This window comes from Pseudochaenichthys georgianus, unplaced genomic scaffold, assembly GCF_902827115.2.
Source record: "Pseudochaenichthys georgianus unplaced genomic scaffold, fPseGeo1.2 scaffold_857_arrow_ctg1, whole genome shotgun sequence".
Classification (NCBI taxonomy): domain Eukaryota; kingdom Metazoa; phylum Chordata; class Actinopteri; order Perciformes; family Channichthyidae; genus Pseudochaenichthys; species Pseudochaenichthys georgianus.
This window is the reverse complement of record NW_027263399.1, coordinates 3,894-29,070: the sequence shown is the minus strand read 5'-3', so window position 1 is coordinate 29,070 and position 25,177 is coordinate 3,894. Positions and strand designations below refer to the sequence as shown.

The window sequence follows — 25,177 nt, the reverse complement described above, 5'->3', positions numbered from 1 at the left end:
ACGACAGCGGAAACAAGCAACATTACCCTGGGACATGCCCCAAAACTAAAAGAACCGAGACCGGTGCACATACCTTCATGCCATTGATAGCGGCTGGGAGAGGAGGATTTCAATACCAATCATGGACTCACAGGGACATGGAAGCATTAGTGTCAAAGCTACCTCCACTCACGAAAGGAGGTCAGAAGTGGGTGAATGATCTGGAGAAGTACACTGTCCAAGACCACCTGTGCTTGGGAGACATGAGAGCCCTGCTTGGACGGATAGAAGGAAGACTAGGGGCAAGAGCAGTAGATTCCGAGGTCAATTGCACGCACGACCCAGATGAAACTTCATTCAACAATATCAGGTCGAATTATTGGGCTGCTATTCGTCACATCTACCCGACAACACGCAGTTTACATGCCCTCAACAGCCTGAGGAAAGGCACGGAGGAAGAAATGCATGCCTTCTTGAAGAGATGTGAAGGAGTGTGGGAGGACTGCACTGGAGAACGGCATGACGTTTCTCCGGCTGTTGTAATGTTGTGGAAGAACGCTGTCATTAAAGCCCTTCCCCGATCAGTGCAGACAGACCTGGAAGAAGTGGTGAGATTGGACAATAAACCCATTGAAGAATGGAGACTATATCTCATTCACCACGATATGAAATACCAGGCAACAAAGTGGGAAAATGACGAATAAATGAAAACACTACAACTAAAACTGAGTCTCTTGAAGATGCAAATAGCTGAGAAAGAAATCGAAGCTATTTAAAACAAGAAAGCGGCAAGGCAAATGGCAGTTACATCAGGGATGGCCATAGAACCAGAGAAGGCAGGTCAGACACCTCCAACAATTCAAGCTCGGGAGGTGCCAGAGATTCAGGTGCAGAATCAACAATCACGATCAAGACGAAGAACAGATGAAGGCTGCTACAAATGTGGTCAGCTGACACATTGGTTCAGAGAGTGTCCGCAGAACATTGCACCAAACAACGGCCCTCCATGCAGATACCCCGGGGAGGTTTACGACGGAAGCAGGGGGTCCCAGAGACGTCAAAGACGAACAGGGGTGCCAAACATGACCCAAATGCCACTGACACCCTGGCATCAACCACAACAATGAGGAAACTCAGAGGACCAGACCACCAGGTGATGCATCTTCAGCACAAGGGTATTTTGAAATCTTCAGCTACATTGAGCCATAGCTGTCACCACAGGAGGGAGAGGTTTAATGTAAAACATGACAGTGAGTAGCATATTGCATTTACACAAAGCATAAAACATAGTAGAACATTTAGCAGCCTATTTTTGTAATTATGAGAAGGAAAGAGATTACGAGTGATGTTGTTCCCCTACACAGAAAACGATTGTGTCCACACAGCTAGTGAGGTCAAGACGACGGGTTTCCACCCAAAAATATGAAGACGGAAACCTAGTACTCGCCCAAGACGGAGGATCCTTACCTCCTGTTTACACCGACTGCAGTTCAAGGGGCGGCGATACACCAGATGTGGAGCTGTTGAGACCGAAAAACAGAAACTGGATTCTGCTGTGGTGAAGTCTGGCTACAAAGGGAGGTGTCCGATAGGGTTGCTTGTCTCAAACCAGTGAAGAAGTCAACAAGAACCCAGCAGAACTAGAGAGTGACTGTTGGCGGGAGAACAGTGACGGAGCGACAGAGACTGGCCCAACATTCTCCAGCCAGTACATAGATGGACCCCGTCAGAACCACGGGGCTGTGTTTAAAGGGGAACTTCATTTATTGTTAGTAGAAGTGTAGTTTTTTAGTCAAATAATTATGTGATTTATGGAGTCAGATTACATTTTTTTCTCATAAACACAATTTTATAATCAGTCTGAAGTATCTGTTTTATGGCAATGAGCTGCAGATTAAATAACATAACACTGATTGAGAGCTTGGATGAAGAAGTTGTAGGGTTTTTACAACAGTTTCAAGAATCAGTTTTTTATTTATTTATTCTTGAGTGACTTTACTAATTTATAATGTAGTGCGTAAGGCAATATCTAATTTTGAGTGAGGGGCACCAGCCCTCCATGCATGTCACCCTCGGTGAGAATAGTTCATATTTTCCCTCTAGTTTGGAGAAATATTATTTTATCATATGTTTGTTCAGCGGTATCAACCAATCCTCTAATCCTAAAATTATTGAGACGCATTAGCGACACCAGGGGTATTGTTTTTCGCAGCAACAATGATGCATAATACCAGGACAAAAGCCATTCCTGAAACAAGTAAACAATTTTTTGTGCTAATGGCAAATGAGTGAATGTTTTTATACCATCAGAAAGCCATACATCATACTATATTTTTTGTACACCTTATGGGTACACGGAGAAGTTATATTTATTTTGTGCAACGTTATGGGTTTTGCGTGTCCTGTTCAGAATAGGGTAATCATTGCAATATTGATTGAGCATGTTGTGCTTAAAGGAGGGAGTGTCATGATTATGCAGACATGTTGCTTTCAGTGACGTTGTAGTTAATGAATAATAACATGTATTTAATAATAGGTCTTATAACGACAAAAGGTATGCCGAAGCCTGGGCCTCCTCCAAGGAGGGAGTGGTCCAGTTCTAAGATATTAGATGAATAGAAGTGATGAATATGTCAGAACTCTGAGTAATATTATCCAAGTTTTGTCTACACAGGCTGGGAAAGCTACAGAGATACCAGACGAGACTCCAGAAGAGACTCCTGTTCGGCCAGGTGATTGGGTGAGGGTGAAAGTTCACAAAAGACAGTGGGCTGATCCCGGTGGACGGAACAGTGAGAAGTTGTAATGAACTTCACACGAGCTCCGGTTTAAAGGTAAAGACAAAGGAGCAAATTGACACCACCTCACACATTGTCACCCTTCACTGGCAACTTCCAGAACATTATTGGGAGTTAGGACTGATTTGGCAGAGCTGGAACAAAACAATAAATAAAAATAAGATAAAGATAAAAACAGCTCAAAAGACGAATTGTCTATAGATTTTTATAGATTGTATACTAAAGTGAAAAACTATTTTTTTGTTTTACATCTGAAAAAGAGTCCAATTTTCGTATACGTTATTATAGTACTCATTATTTAAATTCTGTAACTGACACAACCATGGACAAAATAGAGATGACAAGAACAAAGCCAAACCAATTGTGGAGTCCCCTAGGGATAAGAGTCAGAATAGCATTGTTGATTGTGCTCATTACACTTGGCACCTTTTTGGTTGGATGGGGAGTACAATATCAAGTAAGACATGGATCCATTAGTTCACTCATAGAGAATGCCCATATCACTAACAAAACTCCAGCTGTGTTTCAGAGACTTTCACTTATCCCCAGAGCCAAAAGATCAGCTGAGCAACAAGAGGAGGAGTTAGAAATACTCGGTCCCAAAGGTGAGGAGGTTACAATCAAGATGATTCACCCCCCATATATGCAGTTCTTATATCAAATGATGAGATGGGTTTAAGTGATCGGGATATGCAAGTGATGGGGATTTACAGATTAGGGGAATCTCCAAATATACTGGATCCATGTTTTAGTCTGTACCAGAAACACACCTGTTAAGTTTATGGACAACCGACCGGTGACCTGAGCAAAATTATTGAAAATGATTACAGTAGAAACAGGCTACTAACCCACAAGTACAGCTTTGTACGTACAAACTCTATAAACAAAATACCCCAGCAGATTGTGGCGACATTGCAGATATGTCCAGTCACAAAAGTTATTTAAAATATGGGGACGTTATTTTATTGTGTGTGAAATATGTGGTGCTTGAAACATATAGGTATTTTTAATTTATAGAAGAAAATGGTTTCCTGAAAGAGTTATTTGGAGTAGCCATGTTACAGTGGGTGGAAACAATGTTTAGGGATAGACACTAATTGGGTTTAGATGGCATATAACATCTAAGACAGATAGTAAGATTAGGAAAATGGTGGAAAGGATTGGATATATGTTTTACCTCAGTTTGTTAGAATTAGTTATAGGTAATGCGTCCCGAGATCTCTCTCTCTCTCTCTGCCTGTCAGACTGCTACGACCCCATCTTCAGACGAATGACCTCACCACAGGAGACTCCTCCTCCCCCTCCTCCATCGAACAGACAGAGAACCCGAGCTGAACCAACTCCGCCTGAGGCATCCAGAACCAAACCAGCATGCTGACAAAGAGGCAAACTCATCGGTTCCTAAATCAGGACACGAAGTTGCAAACTGAGCCACGAAATTTGGCACAAGAGCAGAGTGTGGGACATGAGAGCGGAATACGCCCTCCATGCAACAGCGTAGAGACTGAAAAGGAGGAGATGAAATGCAAAGCAGTTGGCCCACTGGAAAGAGTTACAGCGGGAGGATTCAAGAGCGGATGGACTGAGGAGACAGGACGGAGGAGTTGGCACGGGCCAGCAGAACCTGAGGGGGTCGTGGCTTGACGACCAGAGGGGGAGAGAAGGAACACAGGAGTGAGTGAGTTTACACATAAACACACTTATTAGAAAATAATCCTAAAAACACACTGAGGGTGGAACATATTATTCAATCTTTTCATCATATAAACAAATTATTCTTATAGAGATTCTTATTCATGTGAGAATTTGGGGAAGATTTAATTTGTTACAATATAGAAAGCAGACAAATCTTTATTTGAATGGAAAATGTTAAAGGTCGAGCTAGAACCAAGCCAAAGAAGGTATTCCAATCTAGAGTATTGATGTCTCCATTGTAGCATGGATATTACCTCAGGAGAACTGTTAAGGTGGAAACAACATTTGTTTGTCGTCCAAGATGTAGAGTTTTTAAAAAAAAAAGACACTAGGCAAAGAGCAATTGAACATTTTTATTTTGAAAAACTAGTATAATTGGGAGTAATACATGCGGGGCCTTGGATCACTCATTTTAATGGTGCATATTTTCAACAACAAATATCGTTCAGGGAGAAGGGGTTGCTCAACCCACCCTGCAGATGTTTTAAATCTTACTTGCCCCTTCAGAGGGAGCGCACGGCACCAGAGTATGAGTTTTAAAAGACAAGTGCCACCACCTCCTAATGCTCATCCATTTAATCAGTGATGACCTGACATTTAGAGACGTTATTTAAAAGGAGAAACATATCTGCCATGAGTGAACATTCCTGAATTGAACTACAAACCATTAATGAAACCACTTCTGTTTTTAAAGTCCTTGTTAAAGGAGGGAGTAATTATCACATGCTCGGGCACCCAAGGTTCCACACACTGTTAAAGGGGTTAGCATGGTTCTTCAAGTAGACCAGAATTGAAGATAAATTAGTAAAATGCGTTGGTGATATTCCACTGGTTTTCACACCATTTCAGGGATTTTATCGCATCATTAGAACAGACCACCCAAAGCTACTGAAGTGGGAACTTTCAAGTGATGAAACTCTACAACTGTTGTAACTGACCAAATTCTTCTCCCAGAAATGACTGTCTAGAATGCCGTACCCCAGAGTAGATGTTTGGCGGTATCATGGAACTAAAACCTTGTACTCAGTCTTGCCACAGGATTGGACTGGGACCTGTGCACAAGCACAGCCAGTGATGTTTTTTATGCAGTTAATCAACATGGCGAAACCCCCAAAGCCAGTAGGGCTAAGAGACCAGTCCCAGGGGGAGTTTAGGCTCCACAGTGCACAAGGATAGCATAGGGGGCCCAGGAGAGGCCTAGATGTTGCATTTCCATGTCCTAATGTACCGATTGATCACAACGGCCTCTTCTAGAGAACATATTACTTTCATACCTTAAATGGTATGAAAGTAGGGAGGGTACATTTCTCATGAGGAGACGGTTACAAATGCTAGCAGAACAAGAAGACCCATATACAGAGGTTGAGGAAAATGATGAGTGAGTTTAAATGATATGGATGTTCAGAGATGAGATTATTCAATGAATGTCCAGCCGATGTGATTCTTTAAATGATGAAATCATGTGAATAATTGAGCAAAATAAAATGCTAAAATGGAGTGAATCCATTTCAATTTACCTATACTATTCCAAGATAGTGTATTGTTTATTTTTCATTATTATCCTATACTATTTCAAGATAGTGTATTGTTTATTTTTCATTATTATCCTATACTATTTCAAGATGGTGTATTTTTATTTTTTATTATTACATGAAACTGGTACAAGATATTTTATTTTATTCTTTATTAGCCATACTGTTCTAAGATGATGGATCACATGTTGTATGGATCATTGATATTCTAAAATGGGTCGTTTCTTTTCACTTTGTAAAAACAAGTGCCTTAAAACTGAGCGTGGTATGAGAACGGTTTCTGTGAAAGGAGGGAGGAAGAAATGTTCTGATACCAAGCTATTGCTGCTATTTTGAAGAATGCTGCTATTTTGAAGAACCATATTGAATATTAACACTAGAAGTTATGCACAAGGGAAAACTTTCATGTTTGAACAGTCAAAGTATTTTTGTATTTTTCTAAGGTTGATATTAAAGCCATTCCATTTTATTGTATGTTTTTGATATGAGTTATGTACTATGCAAAGTTCAGATGAAGAACTCATTGATTTCAGTATTATACACACCTTTTAGGTGTGTAAGGAGGGACTGTTAGAAATTAAAATCAATGTTTTGAGAGCATAGTGCAACTTAAACACACAGTCAGTTTAATTGCTGTTTTACACTGAAGTTCTTGTGCACAATAACTTGTTAAGCTTTTATTCTGAAAATCCTTCATCTCCGGTTAGCATGAGGCTAATATACCATTTACTATAGAGGTGAATTTAGCACCAATATGATATGATGTTGCACATCGAAACCTACTGATTTCAACACTACAACTATAAACGTTGAGATATTATTATTGTTGGATAAGGTACAGTTTATTTGATTACGTTATTGTTTACAGATGTGGTTAGCATGTGACAACATTCAGACTGACGGGAAACCAAACTGCTGTGAAGTATTTCCTGTATTTTTCGGTGAGCCCATCAGCATCGAGGCCTCGGTCAGAATAGGGCATCACATTGGGCTCCGAGTGTTTGTGAGCAGCTGCGTGGCTACACTGAGCCCTGACATGCACTCCAGCCCCAGGCATGCCTTCATTGAAAATGGGTAAGGCTGCAAATTGCTAAATGGCAAAAAGTAAAGTCTTTTTCTGACCCTAGAGGGAGCTGTTTAATGTGTAAGGCTCTTCAAGTGGTTTAATTCAGACTCGAGCAATGCTGACTCGAGTGACAGGTTAATAAAAGATCAGTCCTTTAGTGTCGTCTTCAAGTTTGCCATTAGCTAAGGCTAGCTGCGGTTTGCTTTTAATCTTTGGTATTCTAGTTCCTTTCTGTGGCACTATTTATGCACAGGTCAGATTTGTGCAGTTCTGACTCTAAAGAACTACTTCCAGAACTTGCCTATATGACTAGAAATGTTCGTGGTGGAGTTGCATTGTGGGTAATGTAGACTCTGGTTATAGTAGTCAATGAGTGCTAATTTAGTGTTGCTCTTTTTGTTTGTCCTCATCATAGGTGCTTTGTTGACTCTCAGCTTCCAGGCTCAAGGTCTCAATTCTTAGCCAGGACACAGGATGACAAGCTCCACATGTCCATTGATGCCTTCAGATTTTATAATGAGGACAGAGGGGAGGTGAGGCTCTATTAAATTGCCTTAAACATGATTGTGTGTGCATGTTTCCCAACACCTGCTTTTCTCATAGCTCTACATCACATGTCTCCTGAATGCTGTGCCAATAAATAAAGCAGATGCACCAAACAAGGCGTGCACTTTTGTGAATGGAAGGCAAGTGAGATCCAGTCTAATATGTCAAATTACACACAAAAAACAAAGTATTGGTGCTGAATGTTTTTTAATTTATCAGATGGAGGTCCGCTGATGGTAATGACTACTTATGTGGGCAATGCCAAAGACCAATTGAAGTTGAGCAAACTCCCAGTAAGCCCAGCAGCCCGAGCAAGTTTAGGCCTCGAGGGTTTGTGAAGCCAGAAGAGCGTGAACCCCTCTGGAGGAGCGGACTGAAGACCAGTGCAGGCATGTAGAAATTTGTATGATTTAATATTGGCTGCAGATGTCGTCATAATGATCAATGTTAACGCATGTTTTGGCATAGGTTTTAGACACGATGATGGCTGGGTAACTGAATTAACATGCATTGTGCTGGTTTGTGTTAGTGTGGGAACATCAGGCCAGAGTGGGTCCCGTGATGGTCTTGCCAGCCAAGCAGAAAAGCCGGCCCATTCCTACAGAGGAGCTTTCTTCCATTCTTGATCAAACCAGCAGATCTACAATGTATGGCAGGCAGTGGAAGAGTGGAAAAAACAGAGTTGGTAAGTCAATACCAGTATTCAATTATTCTTTGTTAATTTGAAGCCTTTAACAATCTCTAAATTGAGATTAAAATGGCCCATAATTAAATCTTAATGTTGAATTGTTTTTCTGTCAAAGATCAGAGGAAAGGACTGCTTCCTGATTCATCATCGACCCAAAACCAGGTGGATGTTCTGACTTTGGCTTCTGCGCAGAATAAAAACGAAGACAAAAATGGAACCGACAAAAGGTTAAATGTGAAAAGTCTTAACTCTTTTTTTTAAATGGCAATTTGGAATGCACATTTTACATTAACACATTTCTTCTGCGATTACAGATGATGATGCTGTGGAAGTTCCTGAACTCCTAGAAAAAACCTCTCCTGAGGCCCACCTGCAGTCGAAGGCAGCGGTGCTGAACAGTACCCACACAGCGGCGCTCGATGAAGTCCTCCAAACTGCTGTGGTTAATGTGGCTGTGCCCCCACTGTCCAACACCACTGCAACAGAAGCTGATCTTTGTGAAACAATGGACCCAAAGAGATAATAAATTATTCAAATTGTTATTGTTTGCTTTTTTAATGTTGTAATACAAAAGGAAAACTGATGACCTGCTCACAGATCAACACACTTAAATGCAAACCAAATGGTTTCCTTATTAGCCAAAGTATGCCATGTTACGGCCCACCCCCTACTCCGTGGTAGTGGCTTGTGGGGAGACCCGCAACATAAAAGAAAACACACAACGTCCAGTACTTAACAGCGGTCATTTATTTAAATGTACAGCCGTTACTCACACAGGCCAACCGGCAAACGAACAAGGTCTGGAGGACTGGCCAAAAGAAACAAAGGCCGGAGCCCGAGCCAGCCACCCCACGGACCGTAGGAACCAGAGCTTCCCTCCCCTAACAGAAATCTAACAAAACTCCGGCTTTCCGGTTCTCTTTTTAGCAGTCTAGATCTCCATGGTAACTTATGCTTGCCGGCTAACCTGGTTGGGACCAGGTTAGGTTGCAGGCTAAGAGCTCATCTCAGTGAAAGCACCGCCTGCTGACCAATCAGAGCTCAGTGTGCGGAGTTTAACGCGATCAAGTCATATTACAGGAGAAAGGAAATACAGAAAAACTGCCATTGCAGGAAAGACGGCCGGCAAAAATCACTGACTGTGAACATTAATAGAATATCACCTCCCATCTTCAGAGCAATCTGACTATAACATTAGTGTTAAAGCTTACTTAAATATCTGCCACAACATAAGTACACTGAGTGCAGACGTCGATGTGTCCCATTATCATTCTTATCACATAATGTATCATATATCTCCTTATCTGAGTCAGCTTCTTGAGCCGTATCTGGCTGTGCAACACAGTGTCACATACTGTATGCAGAAGTATTATTTTAAGCAACACATTAAGTTGACGAAACACTCGAGACAAATGTAATTAAAGTCAGATCGTGTTTTAGACGGGGCAGTGATATCATAAACCTGTTAATGTACGCATTCAAACACTTTTTCTTTTGCCAGCTGTATTCACCTTGTCGGTGCAGCTATGTGGCTTTTATCCTGGATAAAGTGTTTAAGTCATGGATGTTTAAAGTTTAACTTCATATTTGACTAGTATTAAAGTTCACTTTTCATTCAGGAAGTATGACGCTGCGCTGTCAGTGCGCTTCTCCATGTTTGTGATTTTAGCAGAAAAAATAACTAAAAATATATAAGGTTATCAGAAAAAAGAAAAAACCTTGTTTAACTGAACAAGTGTTGCACACGCCAAAGTGTGTCTAAAAGTATCTTAGTACCACAAGAAAAAAGAGAAGAAAGCGTTGATGTTAGCAAAAATTGGATTGTTCCACTGAAATAATAAATAAATAATTTCATAAAGTGCGTTTGAAAAGAAAATGTATTCAGATAAAATTATTTTGTTAGACTATTAAGTCCAAGATGGTTACATTTACCCCCTAACCCATTTGTATTATATGTTTGTTTTCCTAATAAAAACAGAGTCATCTGAATACATTTTTTTTTTTTTTTACATTTTGTAACAATCTTTAAACATTTGTAGAGATCAAACACTGTGGTTAGAATGAGTGTCTTTATGACGTCTCTCACACCGTTGGTATTTTTCACAAAATTCATTTTTGAAACACATCGTCTTGATACAGAGATAACACATTTTCGTAAGACAACCCCGACTCTCTTTTTACATAGAAAGCACAATGTTTTTCTTTGAGGGGTCCATAGTTTTAAATGATCTGGTGAGGAGGGTGTGACTTGTTATGTTGAGTGGGAGGCGGATTCCTCTGTAAAGGTGAGAGTCTTTTTCACCCGTATAATGTCCATCGATGTCTGACTCTGTTTAAAAAGTTCTTTAAGCTTTGTAGCTTTTCCATCAATCATTTTCAGCCAAGCAGTCAGAGGCACTCGCAAGGATGTCTGAAAAACCCCGCATGTAGAGTTGAAATACTCCAAAACAAAATCATCAGAGGGGTCCTTCCCCAGCATCTCCAAATGGCTTGCGCGGTAATACCATCGCCCCGATGGTCCGCTTTTAGTTTCCCAGACGGTGCTTGTCAGGACTCTTCTCACTTCTGGCAGCGGGGAAATAACTCCTTCTTCCTCCACATTGAGGGGCGGCGGTGAAATCTCTTCTTTGATCTCGCATGCTGTCTGTGTTTCTTTGCTTTTCTTTGCAAATATCTTGTACACCGATGGTTCCACTATGGTTTATTGATGCACTACTTCTTCCGATACAGTGGTTGCGTGGAGATCTCTGGAAGACACCAGAGTTAACACAGCCCAATCTGTTGAGGTCAGTGTCGCTATGGATCACTACGAGGTCCATACGTTTCTCCATTCTTCAGATTGTATAAATGCAGTTCATTCCCCATATAGTTGAATACATAACCCCAAACATCGCCATTTTTCAGAGTCCATTCTTCATGAAGTTCGGCTGGAGGCGTCTGAATCCGGCACAGATATTGCATTCGTTTCTTGATTGGCGCTCCGGACAGATGACTGTAAGTTGTCACAGTTGTCTCGCTGATTAAACCCATATATAGGCGTCTCTTGACCATTTTTCTTTTTTTGAAAGGTGACTTGGTGAGTGGCAATGACTGGCCTGCTATTTAGTTTGAGCGTATTTATTTTCATCGATTTCCATCCCCTTACTTTTAAATGTTCTGGTGAGGAGGGCGGAACATGTTATGTTGAGTGGAGGCGGAGCCCTTGTACAAGCTGGAGGCTTCATGGAGTGAAATGGAGCAGAAACACATTTTTTAAAGATACTTCTCTTTTATGGGTACAGCAACATTCTAATATTATCCCTAGTACAACCTCACACAACTTAATATTGGGTTTCCTTATAGTGGTGTAAAGTAATTATAAAAAAGACAAAGATCATGTTTTTAAAATTGTTTTATTATTTCCCCCTCTTCAGAGAGACTTTTCTTATAGTTAGTAAAAAGTAATTACACATTAGTTCACAGTCCCTACAATTAAAAAAGAGAATATCCTCAGGTATCACTATTAAAAACCTAAATAAGATCTTCTAAAAATAACATGAATACCCCCTTTGTAAAACATATACTGCATTCGTATACTTCCAAGAGACTCCTAAACATCTACTTGGGCAGTGTGAATTGTTCTTAAAGGTAGCGGTAGGTCATTTTGGATAAACCATCTCGAGTGAGCTAGAATTTGAAAGTACACAACTGGGGGAAAATCTGCCACTTCCTCACAGAGCCCCTCCTCCAACCCCCACGATCGCTCACATGACCAAAAGAGGGCGCGAGATGAGACATTTTTCTTTTTTGAAAGGTGACTTGGTGAGTGGAAATGACTGGCCTATTATTTAGTTTGAGCGCATCTCTACCCAGATAGCAAAATATGTTAAATCAACGTTGAATTATGGTCAAAAATGTTGATTTTTGGTTAAGGTTGAAGATTGATGGTGGATCAACCTTAAATGTTGAAAAGATGTCATTGAATCAACGTTGTATTGTGGTCGAATTTAATGATTGAAATGCCAACATTGAATCAATGTTGAATCTATGCTGTTTGCCTTTTCTTTTTCTTTTTTCCTCGATGGGGGAGGGAGGGGGGTACTCTGTAGGGGGGGGGGTGTAGTCTGTGTGTGGGGGTGGGAGAAATATCCCACATAAATCCGAAAAATTCACTAAGTGTTGAGGCCAAAATTGACCACCTAAAAATAATTAGGAGCACGTTTCACTATTTTGGGTCCCTAACATTCATTGAGCTAGGGATGATAATCAGCTCTTCAGCCATACCTGCCAACCTCAAGAGATTCTTTTTCCAGGACATTTTTAACAGAGTAGATGTAATTTCCAGTATTCTGGTGGATTTCGGGAGTTTGACACTTTTATCAGGCTTTACTTACATAGGATCCATTAAAAAGTTAAAAGTAGCAATAAAAGAGCCAAATTTAATAATAACCACTAATTACTTAAAAATGACTATCTCTTTAAAATTGCATTGGACTGGAGTTTATCCAGACATAAAGTGACAGTAAAAGAGTAACATTCCCATTCTCTCAGAAAGAGAGTTTTTTTTGGGGTGTGTGTGTCAGAATCAAAGTGTGTGTGTGTGTGTGAGCGTGTGTGTGTGCGTGCGCGTGTGCATGCCTCACATTTTAAATTAAGCACCATATGTTGAGGACAATGTGTTGTGATTTATTTTTTAATTATTATTATGTGTAAATCTTCTTAAGTTTGTGCGTAATGACAAAAACATATAAAAGTTACCTTTGGACAGAGACTACAAGGAGTGGAGCAGTCCAAATGTCCCATAATATCCTATTTTAACCTAGTGGTACACCGTAAAAAAAATGTATTGTACTGTATTATTTTACAGACCTTTCTTGTTTTTCTATATTACATGTAAATACCATAAAAGTAAATTACTTTTATTTAAAATAAATAAAGGTTTTATTCTGTAAATTGGTTTGATGAGAAATTATCGTTTTTTTACAGGATAATTCCATTGTTTAATTGTCTTGAATGTTAAATTACTTTGAATTCTATGTAAAAACACATAAAATACACATAATTTTACTGCATGTAAAATGAAGGCAACTGTCTTTTTTTTGTTGCAGTAAAACCTTATATTTAATGTAACTAAATGTAAAACAACAACAAAATAACTGTATTCTGTACTGTTGTAGAATAAAAATAAATGTATAATTAAAAAACATTATAAATATAAATGTATAATTAAAAAACATTATAAATATATAATATATATATATAAATATATTATAAAACATCTCTTAAATGTTAAATAAATGTATGCATCTTCACAAAAAATGTAATATATTGCAGAAATACCCAAAAATGATTTTGTGTAAATAAAGTAGCTTTCATAGTAGGCTATATTAAAATAGTTAACTGTAAAATAAAATGAAAAAAACCGTAAAATGTATGTAAAAAGTTACGCCACTTGAAATGGAATCCAGCCATACAATGGCAGACAAGACAAGCAGGATTGGAATGAGTCCACAACACTCCTGATTGGTTGATATAAACGTCATCGAAAAAACCTGCCAATGAGAACTATCCGCGCCTTTCAATCCAATTTGAAACTTCCACGTCAGTTTGAGCGGCTCTCCTGTGGAGTTACAGGTGTCTGTATATCTGCTCACGAGTTTATGGACTAATATCGGGATAGTTTTACATCTACACGTTAAATATGGGCATCGGGACGTCAACAGAGAACAGAAGACTTGAGATCTGGTGAGTCCTGCAACTTTAATGGAGTTAAACATGTATTTAGATAATCCTTAGTTTGTGAATGTTTAATTCTGTATTTAAGGTTACGTTTCTTCTTCTAGTTCAGTGAGTTTTGAGTGATGAGACATATATTTTAAGGGAATCTGTGGAATCTCAGCTTTCATATGATACGTTTGTGCAGATAGCATGAAGTAAAAAAGATCGCTTTTGCCAGTTATGTGCTAAAGTAGCGTTAGCCCCGTTAGCTGTTAGACTTGTGTTTCGTTTAGTTAAAAATGGTTAATATCGTCAGTTAGCTGAGTTTCTTCCCGTTAAGTAAGCATCATTAATAGGTTGTTACATTTTAAGAAGTCCTGAGATGCTGTTTCTTGCAAGATGTCCCACCGGCGGGACAATCGGTGGCTGCTAACGTTAGCTTACAGCTTATTGCAGTGCTGCCGCCACCCTCTCGTCTCCAACGCGGGACGATTATACATAAACGTGCAGCAGGGTGTCACAGCCAATCTTATTGTAAGGTTTCACAGCTTTTGTACTGCGGAATCCAGTTTGTTAATGTTCAGTAGCCAACAGCTATCATAGCATAAACTGCTAACCACTAACGTTTGGCTAACTTGCTAGTTAGCTCTGCTCTATATATTACAAGCTAACATGATTAGCTAATGTCACACTGTGTGAACTAAAATAGTTGTTGTATTACTACATCATACATGCTTGGTCTGCTAAAATGATTATTTTTAACAAAATTATCATTAAAGTATTTTTTTGCATTTGCATCACACTTGGCATAAACTATTTTAGTTCATCAATTAGAACTGGAGAATTAAAATAATGATTTGTGGTAATCAAAAACAATGTATTTAAAGAAACACTAGGAATAACATAAGAAATAATACAGATAATTGTTTACCCATGTTGTGCCTTAGAAGTGTAGTGATACAAACATGATTTTTATTTAAAAAAGTAAGAAAGTTAAAATGAAAATTGGTGTTGATCAAAAACAGGTTAATTGAGGAATTCCTGTAGGTAATTTAATGCAAAGATATTTACAATTTAAACTCATTTGGGTCACTTTTGACGCATGTTGGTTGTATGTTGTGTAACAAAGGGTTACCATGACAGCTGTGATGTTCACTCTTTTGACAGAGCACAGTGGACAGTGAAGACTATGGAACAGAACATGTGATGGCTTTGTGTGGAAAGCTGCTGAAGCCAGCCGGTGACTCCTCATCAGTGTCTCCAGGCAGCACCCAGCTATTCTTCCATCTTGCAGATGAAAATACTTTGATATGTGAGTAATAACTAACTTGTCTCTAACATAATATTGAATGTCAGTGTTTCCCCTAGGTTTACTGCTGATATATTCTTTAAATCCTCTGGAGCAGAGAGAGGAGCTGTGGATTATTGTTATTGATTAATGCATCAGTGTTTCTTAGGGTCAAAAACACTAAACTCAACTCAGAGTTTAGTTTATTTAATAAAAGAGCTCATGTTCAATGTGAAAAGTGACCGTGGATATAGATTATTTGCAATTTGGTGCTATATATATTTAAAAAAAAAAAAATAATAATACAAAAATATATATGGGTTAGGGTTAACCCTATCCAGTAGTTAGTTTTAGGGTAAGCACCACTGTTTTTTTATTTTATGTATTCATTTTAAGAGAAAGGGATTTCAGAAACAAGTCGCACAAGTTTGACTTGAGGTAACATTAACAAAAGGTAACTGTTGTTACCCCTTCTAAACTTATGAAATAATGAGAAAAATATGAACGACTCTTCATAGAGCTATGTCCACACAGCTTTAAAGTCGTAGGAAGCTGAAGCATTACATTCGTGCCAACGGCTAGTTGTCGTTTCTAAGGTATTAGAAAGTTGGTGTTCTGGAAGGTTTAGCATAGGATCAATGCCCTTTGGATGCTCTCAATAACTGTTTTACAATTATTATTTTTGTGTTTTGTGTAACCCTGCTTCAAAGGTCCATCATACAAGATGTAGGGGATCTATTGGCAGCTGCTGATAATAACATCCATCATTATGGTTTACTAATAGTTATCACTTCACTTCCCCCTCCAGCACCTGGACACAGCAGGAACCTACGCCAGGATCCTGTTTGTGGTCTTCAGCTCCGCCTTCAACACCATCATCCCGGCTCTGCTACAGTACAAGTTCTCCCAGCTGCGCGTGCCCGACTCCACCTGCAGCTGGATCACAGACTTCCTGTCTGACAGGAAGCAGCACGTGAGGCTGGGGAAACACCTCTCTGACTCCCGGACCATCAGCATCGGTTCCCCTCAAGGCTGCGTTCTTTCCCCTCTGCTCTTCTCCCTGTACACCAACAGCTGCACATCCAGTCACCAGTCTATCAAGCTCTCTCCATCAGGACCAGAACCTCTCTCCATCAGGACCAAAACCTCTCTCCATCAGGACCAGAACCTCTCCATCAGGACCAGAACCTCTCTCCATCAGGACCAGAACCTCTCTCCATCAGGACCAGAACCTCTCGCCACCTCAACAAGGCCCGCTCCCCCCCACTGACACTTTACCTCAGCCACAATGCAGACTCTATGCATTACATAATGGAGATCACAGGATGGTAAATAATGCAATGTTTAAATATTGCTTACTGCACATATTTTATATTCTATAATTTATTGCATTCTATTTCGATGTAAAATACTGCTTTATTTTATTGCTATCTTACTATTTTTTATTACAGTGTTCTTAATATAGTTTGCTATCTGTGTACTTTTTTTTTATTTAATTTTTTTATTTGTATGTATGCACCACGACACCTAGTCAAATTCCTTGTACGTGTGAACCTACCTGGCAATAAACCCGTTACTGATTCTGATCTGTTTGTCCTCTAGGTTGCACTGCCACGTCTACAGTAGCGCAGAATGGACAGAGGAAACATGATTGGCCCTCAAGTTTTTTGCAGCCAACATACATTATCCTACAACTTGGGATAGGAGGGTGAGTGAACAAGCTATCCATTGGTTGGAACCTACCATTGTTAGACATACTAAATCCTGCACACTGCTCCTTCAAATTGACAATGTGAACATATGTCGCCATTTTGTAAATCTTGTTATTTTCTGCAAACTACTTATTAGCTTAAGTTTAGGGAATGAGGTGTGACGGATGGTGATTCAGAACATAATTATGCTCTTTGTGAGCCATATAATACCGACTACTGAGTTTGAATCCAACTCCTATAATGCATTTTATGTCTCTTTTCTGCCCTTGTTTCATGTCTCTCTGTAATCCCCTGTTGAAGAATAAAGCATGAACTTAATCTAACAAAAAAGTTTAGGTTGGAATCAGCTGATGGTGAAGCTATAAGAAATAAACCAAAAAAAGACGACCTAATTGGTGAGCTTTAGAGGTGCTCGGGTGCAAATGTTATTACCTGGATAGAGCCAGGCTAGCCGTTTGCTCCTCTTTCCAGTCCAGTCTTTTAGCAAACTGGCTGCTGACTGTAGCTTGTGTTACTGTACAGAGTGAGAGTGATTTTCTTATTATAACAGAAGTTGTATGGGATACACACACTCTCTCTTCCTCACGCTTATTTTTGTAATCTTGTCTTTCAGCTGCTGCTCGGCAGTTCGACCGCAAGCTGACCCACAATGGCTTCAGTGAAACTGTGAAGAAGTCGCTTTGTTATGCTCCAGAGCGCGAGGGAGGCATCCCAAGGAACACAAGTGAAATGAACACAAGTTAAACAAGCGCAAGTCTAACTTAGGGTTCCCCACCACACTCTGTGTTTTCCTTGTGCATACAGTACAAAGGTTACCGCCTCATAGACAATACTGTTCTTTCATGGACAATAGACTGTTGTTCTTACTGTCTTAATGGAAGACTTGAAGCTTCAGGCTGTTCTTGTTTGGAGTTGCACCAATGGTTCTTACACACCCTCTTTTTTATGGGGGTATCTTGTGTCACTGTATATTTGCACATGCGATGTGTCCTCTGCATTTATTTCACAGCGTTTGGGGAGCAATAACGGGTTAAGAGTCTTGCTCAGGGACGCATTGCTGCCTGTTTTCAAAAAATAAATTTGAATATTAAAATCATGTTTTCTGTCATTTTTAGTTTGATTTCACACATTTTGGGAAATATGGTAATTCAAGGTAATTTTGAACAAGCTAATACAACCGTCTGCCAACAATACATGGTGGAGTGTGTGTTTACAAGTTTGGACCACTTCATTCAGTACAGTATTGATGTTGCACTTGTTAATGGTCTGTTAAGATGTAGACCTATATGCAGAAAACTCACTGGTGAAAAACATACACTTTCTTAATGTGTTACAGTATGCTTAGAAAAGTTGAATATTTGAAAGTAAGTTTTACATTTAGATGATGGTTGAATCAATATTGATTCCTAACACTGATTCAATATAAAATCAACTAAAATGTATATGTAGATTCCCATTTGGATGATGGTTGAATCAATGTTGATTCCTAACACTGATTCAATATAAAATCAACTACAATTTACATGTAGATTCCCATTTGGAAGATGGTTGAATCAATGTTGATTCCTAACACTGATTCAATATAAAATCAACTAAAATGTATATGTAGATTCCCATTTGGATGATGGTTGAATCAATGTTGATTCCTAACACTGATTCAATGTCAAATCAACTAAAATGTATATGTAGATTCCCATTTGGATGATGGTTGAATCAATATTGATTCCTAACACTGATTCAATATAAAATCAACTAAAATGTATATGTATATTCCCATTTGGAAGATGGTTGAATCAATGTTGATTCCTAACACTGATTCAATATAAAATCAACTACAATTTACATGTAGATTCCCATTTGGAAGATGGTTGAATCAATGTTGATTCCTAACACTGATTCAATATAAAATCAACTACAATTTACATGTAGATTCCCATTTGGAAGATGGTTGAATCAATGTTGATTCCTAACATTGATTCAATGTCAAATCAACCAAAAATGTGCGTGTAGATTCCTATTTAGGTGATGGTTGAATCAACATTGATTATATGTCAGTTATGGTTGAAAGTCCAACGTTTATTCAACATTAAAACAATTTGCGCTTTCTGTTTAATTTCAATGTCCGGGTTTCAACATGGATTCAATATTTCTACCTAACGATATTTCAACATTGATTCAATCATATTTTGCTATCTGGGTATACACTCCTCTGCTGGCCATAGCCTCAGGAGGGGTGGGGCAAAGGAGGGAGGCTGGGAGGATAGGCATTTATACAGAGATTAACAACATGGATTCAATATTTCTACCTAACGATATTTCAACATTGATTCAATCATATTTTGCTATCTGGGTATACACTCCTCTGCTGGCCATAGCCTCAGGAGGGGTGGGGCAAAGGAGGGAGGCTGGGAGGATAGGCATTTATACAGAGATTAACATCAAAGGCTTTCACCAATGTGAAATCACACCTGCCTGTTATAACACATCACATCAAAGGGCAAACATCAAAGGCTAATTAGATTAGACAACAAAGGGCTCTGAGGGGCAGGGGTCAAATACCTTAACTCAAAGAGAACACTTATACAGTACATCAAAGAACTACGCCGGGGGGCCTTTCACTCCAAACTGATAACACACACCAAAGAATGGGAGGAGGGACAATGGGAGGTGGGACTTAGCTCATTGGCCAATGGGAAAGCAAAAATCCTGCTTTGTAGTATACCCCCCTGGTAGTCTAATTTTCGTGGCTTTATTTAGTTTCCGGAATTGTTTTGTTAGATTTCTGTTAGGGGAGGGAAGCTCTGGGTCCTACAGCCCGTGGTGTGGCTGGCTCGGGCTCCGGCCTTTGTTTCTTTTGGCCAGTCCTCCAGACCTTGTTCGTTTGCCAATTGGCCTGTGTGAGTAACGGCTGTACATTTAAATAAATGACCGCTGTTAAGTACTGGATGTTGTGTGTTTTCTTTTATGTTGTGGGTCTCCCCACAAGCCACTACCACAGAGTAGGGGGCGGGCCGTAACACCGTTACATGGAATACTTTGGCTAATAAGGAAACTATTTTGTTTGCATTTAATTGTGTTTAGCTGTGAGCAGGTCATCAGTTTTCCTTTTGTATTGCAACATTAAAAAAGCAAACAAATAACAATTTGAATAATTTATTATCTCTTTGGGTTCATTGTTTCAGAAAGGTCAGCTTCTGTTGCAGTGGTGTTGGACAGTGGGGCACAGCCACATTAACCACAGCAGTTTGGAGGACTTCATCGAGCGCCGCTGTGTGGGTACTGTTCAGCACCGCTGCCTTCGACTGCAGGTGGGCCTCAGGAGAGGTTTTTTCTAGAAGTTCAGGAACTTCCTCAGCATCATCATCTGCAATCGCAGAAGAAATGTGTTAATGTAAAATGTGCATTCCAGAGTGCCTTTTAAAAAAAGAGTTAAACTTTTCACATTTAACCTTTTGTCGGTTCCATTTTTGTCTTCGTTTTTATTCTGCGCAGAAGCCAAAGTCAGAACGTCCACCTGGTTTTGGGTCGATGATGAAAGCAGTCCTTTCCTCTGATCTTTGACAGAAAAACAATTCAACATTAAGATTGAATTATGGGCCATTTTAATCTCAATTTAAAGATTGTTAAAGGCTTCAAATGAACAAAGAATAATTGAATACTGGTATTGACTTAACAACTCTGTTTATTCCACTCCTCCACTGTCTGCCATACATTGTAGATCTGCCAGTTTGATCAAGAATGGAAGAAAGCTCCTCTGTAGGAATGGGCTGGCTTTTCTGCTTGGCTGGCAAGACCATCATGGGACCCACTCTGGCCTGATGTTCCCACACTAACACAAACCAGCACAATGCATGTTAATTCAGTTACCCAGCCATCATCATGTCTAAAACCTATGCCAAAACATGAGTCAACATTAATCATTATGACGACATATGCAGCCAATATTAAATCATACAAGTTTCTACATGCCTGTACTGGTCTTCCGTCCGCTCCTCCAGAGGGGTTCACGCTCTTCTGGCTTCACAAACACTCGAGGCCTAAACTTGCTCGGGCTGCTGGGCTTACTGGGAGTTCTCAACTTCAATTGGTCTTTGGCATTGCCCACATAAGTAGTCATTACCATCAGCGGACCTCCATCTGATAAATTAAAAAACATTCAGCACCAATACTTTGTTTTTGTGTGTAATTTGAAATATTAGACTGGATCTCACTTGCCTTCCATTCACAAAAGTGCACGCCTTGTTTGGTGCATCTGCTTTATTTATTGGCACAGCATTCAGGTGACATGTGATGTAGAGCTATGAGAAAAGCAGGTGTTGGGAAACATGCACACACAATCATGTTTAAGGCAATTTAATAGAGCCTCACCTCCCCTTTGTCCTCATTATAAAATCTGAAGGCATCAATGGACATGTGGAGCTTGTCATCCTGTGTCCTGGCTAAGAATTGAGACCTTGAGCCTGGAAGCTGAGAGTCAACAAAGCACCTATGATGAGGACAAACAAAAACTGCAACACTAAATTAGCACTCATTGACTACTATAACCAGAGTCTACATTACCCACAATGCAACTCCACCATTTACATTTCTAGTCATATAGGCAAGTTCTGGAAGTAGTTATTTTGAGTCAGAACTGCACAAATCTGACCTGTGCATAAATAGTGGCACAGAAAGGAACTAGAATACCAAAGATTAAAAGAAAACCACAGCTAGCCTTAGCTAACTTGAAGACGACACTAAAGGACTGATCTTTTATTAACCTGTCACTCGAGTCAGCATTGCTCGCATCTGAAGTACACCACTTGAAGAGCCTTACACATTAAACAGCTCCCTCTAGGGTCAGAAAAAGACTTTACTTTTTGCCATTTAGCAATTTGCAGCCTTACCCATTTTCAATGAAGGCATGCCTGGGGCTGGAGTGCATGTCAGGGCTCAGTGTAGCCACGCAGCTGCTCACAAACACTCGGAGCCCAAAGTGATGCCCAATTCTGACCGAGGCCTCGATGCTGATGGGCTCACCGATATGAAACACATTAGAGCCTCTTTTGTGCTGCCAGTCACCTGCACATGGACAGAAAAAAGTACTAAGTGCAAATAGAGACATGACAACGCAAAACATGAGAAATTATCAAAACCCACTTGTCATGATTCTCAAGTGAAACTGCAACATTTCCACTGCAGCCTGGGTCGACATGAAGGGGATCCAGGTAGGCATGAGTGAAGAACTGGACAAACTGTACTTCCTAAGAAACAGAAAACATGCATTTAAAAAAAAAAAAAACACATCATTCAAAGATTTTTACAATGTGAGCTTTAAAAACAAAGAGACACAGACCTTTCGTAATGACACTCACTTGGAATTACAGCCTTGTCCATTCGAACAACACCATATGGAGAAGCCTCAGGAGAGTATATGAGGAGGTTTGTGTAGATCAGAGAGTCCTCAGTTACCTGTGGAGAGTAGACGTGTTTAAAACTAGAAGCTTTAATGAATCAGATTTGAAATGAAATATATTTAAAGTTACCCAGTGTCTGGTGCCGCACTCCACAAGTCCAACACTGATACTGTACTCATCAGCGGAAGACGCTGTAGCTCTGCAGTACTGGTTGTTGGTCTCTAATCCAAGATGTAGCTCGTCACCATCAACAGGAGCTCCAACCGCAAACATATCGGCTTTGATAACAATCTCCAAAGAATCTGGATGGCAGGTCACTCTGACGGTATTCACCTGCTGCGGTTCCTCAGCCGGAGACTTCTGCTGCTGCTGCCCGAGTTCTGACCTGCCTGTGTTCGCAAGGCTCTGAAACGAAGCATCTTGTGTGGGCAGGAAAGCAAAAGAGGAGCTAACACAGAGTCCTACAAGGAGGATAACCTGAACATGAAAGGCCTCCATAAGTGAAACTGATAACAGGAACCTGGTCAGCTGCTCTCTGTCTTCCTGACTGACTCACAGTAGGCCTATGGTTCTGTGTGAGCGGTGGAGCTTTTTAAACTCTAGCCGATCATTATCCTCATCAGAGCAGCACACCTGCGTCCAATCAGACACCCATCAGCTTAATTGGCTGCACACTGAACTCAAAACATGAGGCCGATTGAGAGAGAGGTGAAGGGCGTTTTCACATTTTTAAAATGTGCATATATTTGCTTCATTGCTTGTTACTTTGGATTTGAAATAAAATGTTAGTGTTGCAGTTCATGAAAACCATGCAGGAAGCATTTTGACATCCCCCTGGATCCTTCCTTTGTATACACTATCACAATATTATTGTGGCCTATGGTGTCATTTTATTATTTTTTTAAACTATCATTCATGTTTTGTTGATCTGTACAGACTAAATCAAATCAAACTTGTGATTTTGAGCTACATAAATACAATTTGATCTATATGTTTGAAACACAAGACATATACAAATCAATCCATGCAGTTCAAACAAAGAAAGTATTGAAAATGCCTCGAAATACTTAAAATCAAATTACTTCAAGTACAAAACTATATTCTTAATGATCCATTTCAGATGTTCACCCTGTACTGTTGCCTCGGTCCAGAGGGCCGTTATTGGAGATGTTAGAGTTGAAAGGGGAGACAGAGGGGAGGACATGCCAGAAATGTTTGGCTGGTTCAGGATTCAAACTGGTTTACTAGGCAGCGGTGGCTGAATATGGGCTGCCAGCTCGAACCACCGACATATCAGGCGAACGCATTCTTATCAAGGGTTATTGACCTAACCTCTTTCATCTTTCCTATTATGTCCTTTATATTTGGACACATTGTATTGTCTTGTATGTGAATAGTTTTTTTTTGTGCGCTCAAAACACAACCCAACCCAGCCAATGAGCTAAGTCCCGCCCCCCAGTGTCCCGCCTCACATTCTTTGATGTGTGTGTTATCAGATTGGCGTGAAAGGCCCCCGGCGTAGTTATTGTATGTATTGATTAAGCTAGTCTCTTGGAGTTAAGGTATTTTACCCTTGCCCCTGAGAGTTGAATAATTAGCCTTGCTATCAGATAGGTTTGAAAAGCCCCAGGCAGTCCCTTTGTTGTATAGTTCTTTGATGTATTGATTACGATAGCCTCTTTGAGTTAAGGTATTTGACCCCTGCCCCTCAGAGCCCTTTGTTGTCTAATCTAATTAGACTTTGATATTTGCCCTTTGATGTGATGTGTTATAACAGGCATGTGTGATTTCACATTGGTGAAAGCCTTTGATGTTAATCTCTGTATAAATGCCTACCCTCCCAGCCTCCCTCCTTTGCCCCACCCCTCCTGAGGCTATGACCAGCAGAGGAGTGTATAGACATATGCTCAAAATTTAAAAAAGACAGACATTTCCCCTCACCAAGTCACCTTTCAAAAAAGAAAAATGGCCGAGAGACGTCTCGAATTGGGTTTAATTAGCCTGTGTGACAACTTGCAGCCACCCGTCTGAAGCGCCAGTCAAGAAACGAATGCAGCATCTGGGAGGGGTTCAGACGCCTACCTGCCTGTCAGCCTGTGCACAAACTTATCTCGCGCCCTCTTTTGGGCATGTGAGCGATCGTGGGGGGTTGGAGGAGGGGCTCTGTGAGGAAGTGGCAGATTTCCCCCCGGTTGTGTACTTTCAAATGTTAGCTCCCTCGAGATGGTTTATCCAAAATGACCTACCCCTACCATACCCTAGGGACCAGAGGGTACAATGGTTGGACATTTACTACCGGCCGCGGTATGCCTAGTGTACAGGGTCCATATAACCGACTTAATGCATAGCGGGAAGTCGGTTATATAGACATCAACAGAATAAGTGTTTAACGGTGATTTAAACTAGTTTATGCGGGGAAAAGAGTGCTCAAAATCGGATTCAACAGGCCATCCACACCGACTCCCATTAAAAGTGATTGAAATGTACAGGAATCTGTCCATTTCAATCACATTTGATGACCCGTCCAGGGTGACTTTCTTCCCCAGGAATTAGTGTCTGAAAGCTGGCTAACATTACTTTAAATACAGTGTGCACATGGCTTTATTACCCATGAAATAGTGTGTGAAAGCTGGGTGACTTTGATGTGAATTTAAGGAAGATATGGCCATTTCATCCACACCTCACGACTCCCATTAAAAGTGATTGAAATGTACAGGAATCTGTCCATTTCAATCACATTTGATGACCCGTCCAGGGTGACTTTCTTCCCCAGGAATTAG

The 25,177-nt window shown here is 40.1% G+C and overlaps 3 long non-coding RNA genes and 1 pseudogene across 3 annotated transcripts; 3 read left to right on the top strand and 1 right to left on the bottom strand.

Moving 5' to 3' along the window:
* Positions 1-7,487: 7,487 nt before the first annotated feature.
* On the top strand, positions 7,488-7,994 carry LOC117444621 (uncharacterized). The gene is made up of 3 exons (XR_011643050.1): positions 7,488-7,603; positions 7,674-7,756; positions 7,836-7,994. It is a non-coding gene; the product is annotated as an uncharacterized lncRNA (long non-coding RNA).
* Positions 7,995-8,181: 187 nt separating this feature from the next.
* LOC139433658 (uncharacterized) lies at positions 8,182-8,802 on the top strand. Its single transcript, XR_011643051.1, has 3 exons — positions 8,182-8,301; positions 8,420-8,531; positions 8,619-8,802. It is a non-coding gene; the product is annotated as an uncharacterized lncRNA (long non-coding RNA).
* A 7,437-nt stretch (positions 8,803-16,239) lies between these two features.
* On the top strand, positions 16,240-17,676 carry LOC139433656 (uncharacterized). The gene is made up of 3 exons (XR_011643049.1): positions 16,240-16,617; positions 16,892-16,997; positions 17,615-17,676. It is a non-coding gene; the product is annotated as an uncharacterized lncRNA (long non-coding RNA).
* Positions 17,677-20,140: 2,464 nt separating this feature from the next.
* Positions 20,141-22,949, bottom strand: LOC117444622 (zona pellucida sperm-binding protein 3-like; annotated as a pseudogene).
* Between the last annotated feature and the right edge of the window lie 2,228 nt (positions 22,950-25,177).